This window comes from Chlorocebus sabaeus, chromosome 2 (genome assembly GCF_047675955.1).
Source record: "Chlorocebus sabaeus isolate Y175 chromosome 2, mChlSab1.0.hap1, whole genome shotgun sequence".
Taxonomy (NCBI): Eukaryota; Metazoa; Chordata; class Mammalia; order Primates; family Cercopithecidae; genus Chlorocebus; species Chlorocebus sabaeus.
This window is the reverse complement of record NC_132905.1, coordinates 61,518,774-61,536,094: the sequence shown is the minus strand read 5'-3', so window position 1 is coordinate 61,536,094 and position 17,321 is coordinate 61,518,774. Positions and strand designations below refer to the sequence as shown.

Here is a 17,321-nt window from a genome sequence, read left to right as displayed (position 1 = left end):
AAGGGAAGCCCATCAGACTAACAGCAGATCTCTCGGCAGAAACTCTTCAAGCCAGAAGAGAGTGGGGGCCAATATTCAACATTCTTAAAGAAAAGAATTTTAAACCCAGAATTTTATATCCAGCCAAACTAAGTTTCATAAGTGAAGGAGAAATAAAATCCTTTACAGATAAGCAAATGCTTAGAGATTTTGTCACCACTAGGCCTGCCTTACAAGAGACCCTGAAGGAAGCACTAAACATGGAAAGGAACAACCGGTACCAGCCATTGCAAAAACATGCCAAAATGTAAAGACCATCAAGGCTAGGAAGAAACTGCATCAACTAACGAGCAAAATAACCAGTTAATATCATAATGGCAGGATCAAGTTCACACATAACAATCTTAACCTTAAATGTAAATGGACTAAATGCTCCAATTAAAAGACACAGACTGGCAAACTGGATAAAGAGTCAAGACCCATCAGTCTGCTGTATTCAGGAGACCCATCTCACACGCAGAGACATACATAGGCTCAAAATAAAGGGATGGAGGAAGATTTACCAAGCAAATGGAGAACACAAAAAAGCAGGGGTTGCAATACTAGTCTCTGATAAAACAGACTTTAAACCATCAAAGATCAAAAGAGACAAAGAAGGACATTACATAATGGTAAAGGGATCAATTCAACAGGAAGAGCTAACTATCCTAAATATATATGCACCCAATACAGGAGCACCCAGATTCATAAAGCAAGTCCTTAGAGACTTACAAAGAGACTTAGACTCCCATACAATAATAATGGGAGACTTCAACACTCCACTGTCAACATTAGACAGATCAACGAGACAGAAAGTTAACAAGGATATCCAGGAATTGAACTCATCTCTGCAGCAAGCAGACCTAATAGACATCTATAGAACTCTCCACCCCAAATCAACAGAATATACATTCTTCTCAGCACCACATTGTACTTACTCCAAAATTGACCACGTAATCGGAAGTAAAGCACTCCTCAGCAAATGTACAAGAACAGAAATTATAACAAACTGTCTCTCAGACCACAGTGCAATCAAATTAGAACTCAGGACTAAGAAATTCAATCAAAACCGCTCAACTACATGGAAACTGAACAACCTGCTCCTGAATGACTACTGGGTACATAACGAAATGAAGGCAGAAATAAAGATGTTCTTTGAAACCAATGAGAACAAAGATACAACATACCAGAATCTCTGGGACACATTTAAAGCAGTGTGTAGAGGGAAATTTATAGCACTAAATGCCCACAAGAGAAAGCAGGAAAGATCTAAAATTGACACTCTAACATCGCAATTAAAAGAACTAGAGAAGCAAGAGCAAACACATTCGAAAGCTAGCAGAAGGCAAGAAATAACTAAGATCAGAGCAGAACTGAAGGAGATAGAGACACAAAAAACCCTCCAAAAAATCAATGAATCCAGGAGTTGGTTTTTTGAAAAGATCAACAAAATTGACAGACCACTAGCAAGACTAATAAAGAAGAAAAGAGAGAAGAATCAAATTGACGCAATTAAAAATAAATTCTTTATTTCTATATGAAGAAAAGTGGTATCATTTCCCAAACTTATCCCTTTCTCTGAATAGTAACTCAATTATGCCAATTGTACAGATTAAAATTTAACTGCACTAGTTGGTCTTTTCCTTACTCCCTCCATGATCAATCTACTAGCAATTTCTCCTGGCTGTGTATTTGAAGTAGATACAACTAAGTTCTGAAATGTTTATTCTGTCATTCTATTTCAAGTCGCCATTACTCATCACTCAGAAAATAGTAACAACTTCCAAACTGGTCTCACTGCTTCTACTTTTCCCTGTTTAAATTAGTCTTTACTCATCAGCCAAAGTGATACTTTTAAAACTGAAGTAAGACTTTTCTACTCCTACCCTCCCAATGATTTACATTTCACTCAACAAAGCATCAGAAGTCTTCATTATGCAGTATATGGCTCTACAGGATATAGTTACCAGTCACACTTGTTATCATCTCTGACCTCCTCACCTTCCATTCTCATTCATCCACACACCTTTTCCAACTCTGCCTTCTTTGCACTTCTTGGATTTTTCAAACATACCCATTGTGCATTTTAGGTCTTGCTATTTCTTGTCCTGGAATGTTCTCCCCGTCTCTATATGGGAGTCATTGTTCAATGTCTCATTTTATTTAGCTCTTTGTTCAACTGTCTTTTTGTTTTGTTTTGTTTTGAGACGGAGTCTCGCTCTGTCACCCAGGCTGGAGTGCAGTGGTGTGATCTCGGCTCACTGCAAGCTCTGCCTCCTGGGTTCACACCATTCTCCTGCCTCAGCCTCCCAAGTAGCTGGGACTACAGGCGCCCGCCACCACGTCCTGTTAATTTTTTGTCTTTTTAGTAGAGACGGTGTTTCACCGTGTTAGCCAGGACGGTCTCGATCTCCTGACCTCGTGATCTGACAGCCTCGGCCTCCCAAAGTGCTGGGTTACAGGCGTGAGCCACCGAGCCCGGCCAACTGTCTTCTTATCTAAGATGACTTCATTGATTGTTAGGACTCAAATAACCCCTCCCCATAAAGTGCCTCTTTCATGATAACACTTCGTTTTATTCTTCATGGTTAGCATTATCAACAAGGTATTTATTAACTTGTTTGTTGTCCCTTTTCCAAATATAAGTACCTTTTTTTGCTCAACACCATTTAAATCACACCTAGTATTTAGTACACAGTAAACATTTGCCTTCGAAAAAGAATATATTAAAGGCAATGAGTGAGCTGGCATGGGCAGGGAGCTTAACCTTACCAGGTGCCAGCAGTCAAAATTTAAGTGTGGGCTATTCAACTTATTGTCCCTAATATGCATACCAACAGTGAGGAATGCTTAGGATTGCTCATAAATCTAGAAATCTGCGAGGCTCTTCAATACATGCCTAACTGTATAAAACGTATTAGTGTGGATCTTATAATGAATACAGTCACTATATGCTTAAGTCAGAACTATGAGATAATCTTGGTAGTAGAAATGACAAAATAGTACTAGCAAAACAACAAATATAGATGCCATTTATTATTTGCCATAAAACCTATATCGATTTTAGCTTGTTACATATGTTATCTTGTCATGCAATACCCTCTTTAAAATTACCGTAAAATCATACATTTTAAAAATGAGCAAATTGATTTAGAGGAATCCAGAAATATGTTCAAAGTTATGTTCTAATGTGATTAAAAGCCCTGATGTAAACCCTAGACCACTTGACTCTAAAACCTTTACAATGCCATATTTGCCAGCATGACATACATTTTTTCTCCCCTTTTTAAAAACTACTCTGAACCTTAATTTCAAAAGATTTATGTTCTTTTGGTACATATATCTGGAAGACCAAAAAGCAGTGCAGGTGCTCAATGGTCTTTATTTATATAGAAGCAAATTTACCTAAGACAAAACTTTAAGGTATTAAGTAAGCACAGGGAAACATTTGCCTCTGAAAATAACCTCAGAGACATTCTTAACAATATGCTAATATTTATAGTTTGTAAAATCATCCATTTTAGTATACAATGATGGTTTCAGATGTCACAATCAGTAGACAAAAATTTTTGATTATCTAAAACATTTTGCCAGGGCCAAGATCAGGGAAATACCATAAGGTGCAAATAATTTAAAATGCAGTTCCAAATGAATCGCCCACAACAAATAAAGTGCAGAAGGTTTAGACCATGCTATATCAGGTTGAGACACATTTTCTTTAGCATCAAAAGTACTCCACTGGTTAGAAAATAGGAATGCCTATTACATCTGAGAGAAGTACACATAAACCCATCCTGTTTAATAACTACCTAGAGAGTGGAACGTATCTTATATATGTACATTAACAGCTGGGAACACTTCAGGTGAAAAATTGTATCTTTGTTATAAATTTAAAGCAAGTGAGAGAGAAAGATGTAGAGAGAGAGAGAGAAAGAAAGAAAGAAGTAAAAATAACATAAGGTTCTGTGAAAATAACCCACTATAAATGAGTAGGGGAGATTTTCCTTAAGGGAATAAAAAAATCATAGAGAAAATGTGTTAAAATGTTTTTTTGTAGATAAATAATAGATAGATATTTAATTATACAGTAAACTCTATGACAAAATCTCTACTATGTTCTAGGGATCAAAAGATAAAACTTAGTTTATGTCCTTAACGATTTTACAAGCGAGTGAAGGAAAGAGGACAAATCAACCTGTAATTTTATTAAGATGTGTTGTATTAATTAAAAACTGCTGCATGGTACATTATAAAAATACAGAGAAAGGGAAATTTCATGACAGACTTTCAGTGTCAGCGCATTTTTAAAATGAATAGTTCCCTGGAGACAAAATATTGAATGACAAGGGGAAACAACTGATATGTAGTTGAAACTGCCTGTGTGTTTAAAGACAATCAGATAAAGCATAATTTGAGGAAACTGAAATTACAGAAACAGAATAATATTCCTCAAGGATTAGCATTACAGAAACAATTCTGAGAATATGCCAAAATTCAGGGAAGCTGGGAAAAGCATGGTGACAATTAAAATAAAACCCACCAAATGAAGACAGTAGAGAGTACAGATTAAACCTGCTAAAGCTTAGTGAAGATACAGGAAATTTGGGGGAAATATAATTTTAAAAGCTATGTTCTGAGAAAAGTCAATAGTATAAAAATATTAAAAATAAATCAACATAGCATTTATATCAAGAAAATAAAAAAAGTAAAACAAAATAAACTAAAAATGGATAATATATTCAGGTTATGAATATATTAACTAAAAATAAGTTGACATTAATAAAAAGGGTAAAGAATTATCTAAAAATAGAATTCCTAGAAATTCATAATGTTAAAGCAAATACATTTGAAAAGCATTCATCTAATAAATGGGCAAAAACTTGGACAGACAGTTGACAAATGAATGCATTCAAATATTTAATAAATATATAAAATTCAACAAAGTCATTTATTAGAGAAAATAATTAGAGCTCAAAAATAAAATAATAGAGATATGATCAAGTTACTTTTGATTAAGATGCAAAAGCAATTCAATGGAGAATGGACAGACTGTTGAAGAAATTATGCTGGAATAACAAGATGTCTTAATTCTAAAAAAAAAAATAGAAAAAAAGATCTTTGGCATATACGTTACAACTTTTACAAAAACTGACTCAAATTAGACCATAGACCTATATGTAAAACCAACAAACTATAAGATTTCTAGAAAGAAAAAAAAACACACAAGAAAACTTGCATGATCTTGGGTTTGGCAATAAATTTACATGATTCATAATTTTTTGAATGACAAATTAGACTTAATCAAGATTAAAAATTTTGTCTGTGGAAGATGTTTAAAACAACAAAATGTGAGCCAAGTCCTCGGCGAATAATTGCAACACACATATCTGACAAAGGACTTATATCCAGGAGATATATAAAGAACCCTTAAAAATTAATAATAAAAAAAATTTTTTTAACAATGATTCATCAAAAAGATGAAACAAGATACTTCATCAAATAATATATATGATGGCAAATAATCACAGAGATAGATGTTCAGCATCATTGTTTATCAGCAAAACACAATTTAAAAAAGCAACAAGGTAACCTACAAAATGGTCAGAGAAATGCAAATAGAAGCCACAATGATAGTCTACCACATTCACAATGAAATGGTTAAAATGAAACAAACAAGCAAATAAATAAATAAGTGAATGACAGTGGCAAACAATATTAAATATTTGAAGATGTGGACCATCTAAGATGTTATTCATCGACTGTGGAAGAGTAAATTGGTACAATCACTCATGAAAGCTTGTGAAAGTGTTCCTTAAATTAAATGTACACATATACAATAACCAAGAAATTCTACTCATATATGAACAATCTCACATATGTGTGTGTTTGTGTATGCATTTTTGTCTACCTGTCTGTCCTTTGATTTTTCTCTGATACGCATGTGCAGTAATTTCCAAAATAGCATTATTTATAATTTTTCCAAAACTGCAAACACCATGTATTAGTCAGGGCTCTCTAGGGGGACAGTGGAATAAATATTTATATGAAGGGGAGGTTTCAGGGACCCAGTGAAGGAGGCAGTCTGTCCGTTCTCAGATCTCAAACTCAGTGCTGGGAGAACCACTACTCTCTTCAAAGCTGTCAGACAGGGACATTTAAGTCTGCACAAGTTTCTGCTGACTTTTATTCAGCTATGCCCTGCCCCTAGAGGTGGAGTCTACAGAGGCAGGCAGGCCTCCTTGAGCTGAAGTGGGCTCCACCGAGTTTGAGCTTTCAGGGGGCTTTGTTTACCTACTCAAGCCTCAGCAATGGCGGGCACCCCTCCCCCAACCTCGCTGCCAGCTTGCGGTTCAATCGCAGACTGCTGCAGTGAGCGAGGCTCCGTGGGCGTGGGACCCTCCAAGCCAGTCGCAGGATATAATCTCCTGGTGTGCCGTTTGCTAAGGCTGTTGGAAAAGCGCAGTATTAGGGTGGGAGTGTCCCGATTTTCCAGGTGCTATCTGTCACGGCTTCCCTTTGCTAGGAAAGGGAATTCCCTGACCGCTTGCACTTCCCGGGTGAGGCAATGCCTCGCCATGCACCAAGGGCTGCACCCACTTGTCTGGCAAGGCCACGTAAGATGAACCCCGTACCTCAGTTGGAAATGCGGAAATCCCCTGTCTTCTGTGTCCTTCACATTGGGAGCTGCAGATTGGAGCTGTTCCTATTCAGCCATCTAATCACCATCCCCTTTTTATATCTAATCTTATTGCACATTTAATAGACCAGAGTATAGTATAAAGATAATTTTTATATCCATGGTGAAACCAAAAGATGTATGACTTGCTGTATTGTAGTATTCAGTTGTTGCACATTCACTTTATTGTGGTGGTCTGTACTGAAATCAGCAATATCTGAGGTATACCTTCACTTTCATGCAGACAAGTTTTGCTCTATTGCTGGCACTGTTGCTTCTAAGAGATGTTGATCAGAAGCCAGGGAAGTTACCTGCTCTTCAAGGTTGGTCACTGTAGCTGTGGCTCTGCAGTGCCATTTAGTAGCTGGTAGCTGAAGACATGCTGCATGCAGTTACCAGGGCAGGAGGCTGGTGCCTGCCTAACAAAGTGAGAAGTTGCTTGAGTTAATGAAGACCTTAGGCATATTCCTAGTGAACTGAAGTACAAGGACACCAGAGTACAAAGGGTTGTCTAGAAAGAGGTGACATAAAGTCCAGCACATATTTACAATTTATTTTCTTGATAGAAGCCTAGGGAGAAAAGCCAGCAGTTCTGAGTGCCTGAGATTTGCTTGTTCATTCACTTTGCTCTATTCAGAGTCACTCTGTGATAGGAGTGGAGGGAGGATGGCATAAGAAACTTAGTGATTAGTACTGTTTCAGTCTCTATTGCACAGACAGACCATCGGCTGTCTTGGTCCCTCAGTGAGGACTTCTTCTTATGAGTACCAAGACCCATCCTCTGCAACGCAGCCATCCAGGTAACTCTGGCCTGCTGGGATCTAGATGGCAAGAAACATATACTGTGTGGTGGATATAGCTACCATTGCTGTTTTCTTTTTATCATATTTTTATTTTTCTTCTGTTTTTCTTTTTCATGGTCTCTTGAAGTTATTTCACACTGGTGTAAACTTTTTCACGTTAAAATGACTATAAATCTTGTCACTGTCTTCTTTATTTGGAAATTTGTCCATTATGTCCACCTGCTATTTAAGCACATCCTCACCTCCTATTTTTTCTTCTTATCTGTTGCTTTCATCTCAGTGACTGTATTTTTGGCTTTCACTTAGCTTCTGATTTTTATATTCCAAATAAATACCTTTAATTTGTCAATAAAAATGGAATACCCTTTTTAAAATGCTTATATTTATTGTCTATAGCCTAAATGCACTAGTTATTCTCAAGGTGCTTTATAAAAATGCTCTCCATGGTGGTGTGAGGATGAGGAAAAAAATGTTTTTTTATAATCATACTAGGAAAGACCACAGATAGGTCGGCAACATAGGCTAGTCAGTAGCTTATTGGATGACTTATAACGGAAGAACCTGCCCAGAGTGGGCCTTGTAAATAAATGTGAGTGCCATTAACTATCTCCATCTGATATTCTAATAAGCAGTACTGGTCTCTTTGTAGAAAAAAAAATTCTAGTAATTTTGAGGGAAAGACTAGCTATGCCATAAGAGAAATATGAACAAGTTAGTTCCTAACCTGTCACAGACACTAAGATTTTCTCCTACGATTCTAGATCATAACATAATTGAAGTGGATACATGTATTAAATTGACTTAGGCAAGTTTCTTTTCTTTTTCTCTCACTCCCCAACACACACATGCCTAATGGTAAGAATATAGTTTTTCATCTTCATCAGGGAATAATTCCAGAAACACTGCAGGTACCAAAATCCATGGATGCTCAAAGTTTTTATATAAAATGATTTTATATAAAATCATCTCTAGATTACTCATCATACTTAATACAATACCTATACATCACCTTATTCATGTGGAGTCAACCTTGCCTTGTACACAGCACAAGACAAATTCAAGTTTTGCTTTTTGGAATTTTGTGGAATTATTATTTTTAAAATATTTTTATCTGAGGTTGGTTGGTTGGAAAAGCAACTGATGCGGAACCCAAGGATATGGAAGGCCTAATGTACTTGGAATTGGGAGTGGGCTTGTAGACAAAACCTCTCAAAGTGAATGTCAAATTGGTTGTAGCATTTTGTCAGTGTGTGTGCATGAAGGTAAGGGGGAAGAAGTAACTGGGAATATTTTTTTCAATGGAAAATATTACAATAATCAATTTAATTGGCACAATTGTTTAGCAAATAGACCTAGACCGACATTTAAATATATATCATTTATCAGTGTTTTTGTAAACTTTATCAACATGTTATGAGGTAATTTTGAGAATTAGATTGTTGTTTATCAAAATACTGGATAAAAAAGAGAAGCTGTGAAAAATAGAAGAAATTAGATATTTGGTTGTCACACATAAGGCAGGCATGAAATTACAGTGTAATTCCATGACTCTGCTCCAGGAAACAAATTGTCCTTATTGCCAGTACTCTATATAATAAGTTACTCTCTAAGTACTTAATACATGAAGTTACATTATTCTTTAAATTTTCTAGTCTACAAAATGACAATGAGGGAAATGAATGTCCTGTTTGGGAAAATATGAAGCAAAATATGATTATAGCAATTGCATAGGCATATCTGATACAAGTGAATTGATGAACATTAAACCTATTACAAAATAACTTCCCCAAGAATCTAACAGCACCTAAATGTTTGTATCTACCTTATTAGGGACATAATAAATATAGAGGCAATATTAAAGATAAGGATAAGAGGAAGAGTATTTGAACAGATGAAAAATGTAGGCTATGTATAGAAATTATATTAAAACTTTGAAAAATATGTAGAAATGGCATTTGTAAGTATTTGATTAATCAAGATATCATAAGTGTAGAGTTTACAAAATAAAATAATGCCACTCATCCTACCATTTTACTTTAGCTCTCATGGAGAGCTAAAATATTCATGAGTATCGAGCAGAACAGTAATTGACTGTATGACTGAACTAATAAAAGACTGACATAATCTTTTTGACTTTTTGCTTAAAACATTGCTGATCCTTTGTTTTTTCAGAGGCAAGAAAACTTTTCTTTTGAGATATTAACAGCTTTTAGTAATTTAGTATACTCCTATGAACAAAATTTGGAGCATATTTTTTTCTCTCTAATTTCTCCAGAATTTGGAAGCTATTTGTGAGTATTCTTAACTTATGGTAATATAGTTATTTTCATGAGTGCAATAAGAATCTGTTTTCATCTGTAACAGGACACAATTCGAGAAACTAGTAATTTTACCAAGGTTTTGACAGGAATGGTGTGCTTTCCCTATGGTGCCAATAAAGCACCTGGAAAAACTGGCCTCATATTCTGTGTACACAGTCCCTGTATAAGGTTTCTGACCAGTGGTAAGTAAAGAATGCCACTTTCTGACAGGCTCAGAAGCCCCAGGTTTATTTTGGAACCTCAACAGTAGAGGAAATTCACCCAACACATAGCTATTTGATGGCACAAATCCACGGCTGGGCTCAGCTTTAAACAAGTCTTATCTGAGATTCCTAGTATGGAGCAAAGTTCCATCAAAGCAATTTGAAAGCTTATGTAAAAATAATTATTCTTGATTCATTGTATATAAATCATTAGGCCAAGTATAATAAAGCAAATCAGTCAAAAACGGGAAACTGAAGAGAAAAAAAAGTCTCAAAAACTACAGTATATCTGTTGTTAGATTCTAGGCTTGCCCAGTGTTTTTCCATTTTCATTATTTTCTACAATTTGGACAAAATTCTAATTTTTCATGGTTACAAGTCTGCAAAATGATGTTGTCCATTTTTTTTCCTTTTTTTTTTTCCATTTTTTTTCTAATTCGGAGTCACCAAAACTAAGGTGTGCTTTCATAAAACCCTGTGAACTGAAGCTAAACAACTCAAATTTCAGAAGAAAACAACAGCAACCTATTTATATACATAAGCCACTTTCACACTGCCTACTAATGTATGAACTTCAGAGTAATGTGGTCTATATGTATTTTCCAGGATTGTTCTTTTGTTTGTTGTTGCTTTTCTCCCTTCCTCCCTCTATTTTCTCTTCACAGGACATGAGAATTCACAACCTGCTAAAAATGAGCTTTCTTAATAACTCAGGAATTACCCATCTGGGAATAAACCATGCTAAGCCATGAAAGATCAGACAAAATCTGAGACCAGAGATTCATTTTCTTTTAAAATGCTTTCTCCAAAAGATTTTTTAAAAAGAGAAGTGGAGAAATGTGAAAGAAAAATAAATCTCGTGGCCCCCGAAGCACGAAACTAAGGGGAAAAGTCAAGCTGATAACTGTTTAGGGCCAACCTGCATCCCATTCTACTCAAAATCACCCTCTGCCCACGGAGATAAATGCCTATCTGATTGCCTCTTTTGGAGAAACTAACCAGGAACTCAAAAGAATGTAACCACTTGTCTCAATCTACCTATGACCTGGAAGACCCCTCTCCCTTCAAGTCTTCCCACCTCTGCTTTGAGTTGCCCCTCCTTGCCAGACCCAAACAGTGTTCATCTTACATATGTTGATGGATATCTCATGTCTCTAAAATGTACAAAATCAAACTGTGCTCTGACAACCCTGCGCACATGTCTTCAGAAACTCCCCAGGCTGTTTCACAGGCATGCATCCTCAGCCTTGGAAAAAGAAACTTTCTGGGCCGAGCGTGGTGGCTCACGCCTGTAATCCCAGCACTTTGGGAGGCCGAGTCGGGGGAGTCACAAGGTCAGGAGATAGAGACCATCCTGGCTAACATGGTGAAACCCCGTCTCTACTAAAAATACAAAAAATTAGCTGGGCGTAGTGGCGGGCACCTGTAGTCCCAGCTACTCCAGAGGCTGATGCAGGAGAATGGTGTGAACCCGAGAGGCGGAGCTTGCAGTGAACCGAGATCGCGCCACTGCACTCCAGCCTGGACGACAGAGTGAGACTCCTGTCAATAATAATAATAATAATAATAATAATAATAATAAACTTTCTGAATTAAATGAGACCTGTCTCAGATATCTGGGGTTCACAAGTGTATTCAGCTCCTTATTCCATTCCTCTCAAAAGAGATGCAATACTACTATCTTAACAATCCTCAAAGAGCTTACCATTCTCAAATACCAATAGATGAAATTTCGCTTTACTACAAAGCCCTCCAATCACCAGCAGCTCTCCAATATGCTTAAGTTCACTTCTTGCTATACAACTTTGCCCTATTTCTTCTCTCAATAGAAAGCAAGTCCTCATTTATCTAATCTGGGCAATTGCTCCCTCAGTATCCCTTCATATTTCTCATATCTTCACAGCCTTTATTGTACTGTTTTTCTATTGAGTTTATTAAAATGCTCATATCTGTACCCCATACAAAAATTCTCCGTTTCTAGTGCAACACTCACTAAAACACTTCTTTCTCCCTTGGGTTTTGATTTTTAGAAGACTTTTTATACTTCACATGTCTCCATTTTCTTATCTGCAATTTTTAGGTTTTTTGTTTGTTTGTTTGTTTATTTGCTTTTGAGACAGAGTCTCATTCTGTCGCCCAGGCTAGAGTGCAGTGGCGCCATCTCTGCCACTGCAAGCTCCGCCTCCCAGGTTCACGCCATTCTTCTGCCTCAGCTTCCTGAGTAGCAGGGACTACAGGCGCCCGCCACCTCGCTTGGCTAATTTTTTGTATTTTTAGTAGAGACAGAGTTTCACTGTGCTTGCCAGGGTGGTCTCGATCTCCTGACCTTGTTATCCGCCCGCCTTGGCCTCCCAAAGGGCTGGGATTACAGGCCTGAGCCACCACGCCTGGCCTGCAATTAATTTTTAACAGTCTAATTTAATTTTGCCCCAGCACAATTCAATAAATGTCAACTGTTTATTTTGGCAAACCATAGGAACATTCCCTGCAGACTTTCTATTCTAAAGTGTTTCACCTCACTATTCAAGACTAGTGTTCCTCATCTTCTCCCAAGACCATATAGTAAAATTTTTAATGATATTTCTGCTGTAGAAACTCTCCTTTCTACAACATGTGCCTAGATGAAATTCTAATCAGCTTCCTGATAATTCTACTTAGGCTAACACAATCGCCTCAAATCTAGAAAGTCTGATAGGGATATTCTTGCATCCCCCATGAAATTTTGTTTGTTAATACTTTAGTCAGTGTCAACTTATGTATGGGCCCACCTTACAGAATTGTCTAAGTCAGAATTATATGAAAATTTTTCCTGTCCTTCCATAGATCGTTGCCAAGTCTTGCCACTTCTACGTTTTAGTATTTAGTCTGCCTTGCTCTTTGCCTTTTATTTCTACTATCACTCAAAATAATACCATTCTCATTAGTCTACCATTACTCTAGGCCAGGCCCTCTCAAACTTCTTCCCATTTGAATGTTAACATGATTAAAAAGTTTCTTTTTTTCTTTCCTGCCTTTTTAATTTATCCCCATTTCATACAAACTAAAGTCTGTAAACTCGAATGCAATATGTGAGGTTTTTTTATTGCATTCCACATTCTTCTCTATTCTCAGTTATATCCATAGATTGCCTTACACTTTTTCACAAACATCACAGAACTTCTGGATTTTCTTGGATGTACCACGTGATTTCAAAACTTCTTACTGTTTCATATTCTCTTCTTTGCCTATAATAATTTTATTCTCATTAACACCCCCCCCCAATCTTGACCTCTGCTTTCTTTGAAAACTTGTCATCTTTGAAGCCCAGATAAGGTGCTAACTTCTTAGAAAAATGTTTTCTACTTAATTCATGTCACAATAGAGAGTTCATTTTTCTCCACCGCTATGGTTAGTAAATGCTTCTATCTTTTATATGCTATGCCACATAACAAACTACCGTTAATAATTTTGATTTTATCACAGTTACAATCTTATTTAAGATCAAGATTATTTGGTTTTATATCTGCCCTGTATGACTAAGCTGGTGTCTAGAATAGAGTCAGGATAAATTTATACTTAACAATTGAATTGATAAATACCTTTTTTTCTCTTCTATAAACTACAATTTTAAATATTTACAACAAGTAGGGGAAAAAAGTATAAATACATATATGAAAATGGTTTTAATGCCTTAGTCCAGGCCAGTTTACTTGGTTTAATGAGAAAGTGTTATAAGTAGGTATTGGAATTATATAGTTAAATATATACACATATATGTGTGTGTGTGTAAATGTGATGTTCATATAATATAATTTAAATAAGTATGATTTGTAATTTGAGATCTAAAAACTGTTACAACTCTAATATACCAATTTTTCTGATAATGGCAATATATTTAAAATATTTTCTTTTGCAAATTTCTTATCATGCACTATAATTATCAGTGATTGGTTTGAAACTATCTAATACATAATTACAGCTTTGAGTTTATGGTTGAAGGAAAATGTATGCATTTACAATATGTATGTTTTATAGAAAATTGGAATTAAAAGTTAAAGTATTCTGAATACATTCCCAGCCTTAACTACAGCATTTTTAACTAAGCCTCAACTGATATCGCATATTTTTCTCAGAATAACAAGTATTTATCTGATACATTTAAGGCAATTTTTACTCATTATTTTACTGTCAATTATAACACAAACTTAGGCTCTATTCAGAATTTTTCTCTTTTGTAAAAAGTTTACTTAGGAATTATTAACAGACTAAACATCACAGCAACAACAGAAAAATCAACCTGAACAATTCCCGTCTCCATTTCTTTAGGCATAAGTTCTATTTTATTTGTTATTACAATTTTCAAGGCAATTAATTATCTAAATTTATTTTAGTTTTATGATATTAGTTAAAAAGATATATCTTTATATAAGATTTGCAGCCTTTCCTTGAACATCACACTGAGATATTTTTATTAAAGTAAATAGATGAGAAAACATTATGAATCCATGTTTGTCGTATATAATCTGGAAAAAGTAAATTCTTCAGGGACTCTCACTTTTGACTATAAAAGAAGGCATGCTTGCTACCAAATTTTTTCCTCTTATTTGAAAGAAAAAATAAACAGAAAGATTTTATAACATAGTCATTTGGAACAAACTGAGGATAGTATGAATATAAATATATTATGTCTAGATTAATTTTGAGCTTGCTAATTTTTTTCCTCAGCTTTCACTTGCCCTTTCACTTCATAAAAAATTCTTTTTCAAAGATCAAGGGCAGCTCCCTTTTTCTTGTGTGGTCTCAGACTCATTAACGGATTTTATAGGAGAGTTCCAGATTTCTGAATCAGAATAACAGTTACTTATAAACTGCTTCTTATGTCTGGGCAATTGTTTCTATTATCCCATGTTTCTCTTTCTGTTTTCAGGAAGGTTGAACCAGAACTGGTTAATATATTACGTTACATAGCAAAAGGACTTTGCCTACGTGATGAAATTGAGGATCTTGGGATGGTGGGTATCCTGGATAATCTGAGTGGAGTGAGGAGAGGAAGGGGTCTCTAGCCCAAGAACGCAAGCAGCCTCCAGAAGATGGAAAAGGCAAGGGAACACATTCCCCGGGCAGAGATTGCAGAAAGAATCAACGATACACGCACCTTGATTGTAGCCCAACAAGACTGATGTTGTACTTCTGACCTCAACAACAGGGAGGTAATAAATATGTGGATTGATTTTTCCCTGAGACACAGTCTCACTCGGTTGTCCAGGCTGGAGCACAGCAGCACAATCACAGCTCGCTACAGCTTCAACCACCTGCATTCAAGTGATACCCTGACATCAGCTGCCTGCTGCAGCTGGCTTATTTTTAGTATTTTCTAGAGTCAGGGTCTCACTATGTTTCCCAAGGCTGGTCTAAAACTTATAGACTCCAGTGATTCTCCTACCTTAACCCCCTAAAGTGCTGGGATTACAAGTGTGAGCCATTATGTCCAGCCTGTTTTCTTAAGCCACTAGGTATGTGGTAATTTGTTACAGCAGCAATAAGAAACGAATACATAAAGTTTATTCACAGTCAAGTTTCAGGATTATACTAGGTCACTGTTCTTCCAGCAAACCTGACTATGAGCTTTATTTTCTATACAGAAAATGATTGCCAGAGATGATGCCCCCAAACTTGGGATTTCATAAGCCATAGTTATCTTCTATTTTCTATTAGGAATATAAAAACATGCTGTATTAGGGTACTTTAGAGGTACAGGACTAATAGGAAAGATGTATATGCAAAAAAGAGTTTATTAAGGAGTATGACTCACACAGTCACAAGGTGAAGTGTCCCACAATAGGCCATCTGCAAGCTGAAGAGGAAGGAAGCCAGTCTGAGTCCCAAAACCTCAAAAGTAGGGAAGCCAATAGTGCAGCCTTCAGTCTGTGGCCACAAGGAAACCACTGGTGCAAGTCCCAGAGTCCAAAAGCTGAAGAATTTGGAGTCCAATATTCAAGGGCAGGAAGCATCGAGGAGGTGAGAAAGATGAAGGCTGGAAGACTCAGCAAGCCTGGTTCTTCCAGCTTCTTCTGCCCGCTTTATGCCAGATAGAGGCTAGTTCTGCCTCCCCTAGTCCACTGACTCAAATGTTAGCCTCCTTTGGCAACACCCTCACAGATACATCCAGGAACAATAATTTGCATTTTTCAATCCTATCAAGTTGACACTCATTAATAACCACCACTCATATCAAGCAACTGCAAGTTTCTATGGTATAAGCAAGTTAAAAAGATTGAATAAAAAATCTCAGGCTTTTGATTTCTTGCTATGCTTTAAGTTTGTTGAATTAAATATTAGAATTGAAAATGCCAAACTTTCTGGTAATATCTTACCTGTTAAAAGCTAATCAAGTCCATCTCTCCTTAAATAGGAAAAACATTGTCCTAAAATGGATTACTTCAGATCCTGCAAGAAGCAATTGCTGAGGAAGAATTTCAAAAATCTGCCAAAATGTATTAGAAGAAATACCTATGAGGGCAAATGAAGAGGTTGGAAGAAAAGTTTGGGTGAATCTTCAGAGCATGATACAATTCTAACCCAGTGAAGGAGAGGAAAAAAGAAGATTGGATGAAAGCATTAGACCTCTCTAAGTTTGTCAAGGATACTAGGGACTTCTTGAGCAAAAGACTTGTGGCTCCTAGGAAGCCCACTGCACTTATCTTGACTTTCACACAAAGACAATTATGGATTTCCATATGCAGTAGCCAGGCTTTTGTTTTATTATATTCACTCTATTTGGATGTTTGCAAGCCATCTTCATGTTGCATGGCTAGAAAACAAACCAGATCTCTTGAGGCGGGTTTTCAAATGTGTCAACTGGAACTGCATAAATGATTAATGCTGCCATATACAGCATTTAATTTAACCCATCCTTCCGTGGAACAAACATTAGAGAAAGTGGCAAAGTTTAATAAAATTGTATTGGACTTGAAGTAGGAAATTCTAAATTTTCTATTTTGAATAATATTGTCCCCCAGAATCGCAAAGTGTGAATGCCTTTTGTTTCAGAGTTCGAGCCCTAAATGGTTTAGTCAATTACATCATGCATTCTAAAACAAGTCCTAGTGCGTTTGTGATGGTACTACATATAATTGTGTTTTTAATTTAACTATCATATATGTCTACTTTTCTCTTAAGAGTCTATATTTTACAGAGGCCCTCCATACATATAAGGGCTTTTATGATAGTCTATCCACTAAATTTCAAACATAAGTTAAGGAACAGTTTTGCTTTTATTTTTTATTATTGTTATTATATTTTAAGGCTAGTCAAGTGAAGC

The 17,321-nt window shown here is 36.2% G+C and overlaps 1 long non-coding RNA gene across 1 annotated transcript; it reads left to right on the top strand.

Moving 5' to 3' along the window:
* Positions 1 to 1,306: 1,306 nt before the first annotated feature.
* Positions 1,307 to 16,974, top strand: LOC119622320 (uncharacterized). The gene is made up of 2 exons (XR_005238965.2): positions 1,307 to 15,210; positions 16,413 to 16,974. It is a non-coding gene; the product is annotated as an uncharacterized lncRNA (long non-coding RNA).
* Positions 16,975 to 17,321: the final 347 nt, after the last annotated feature.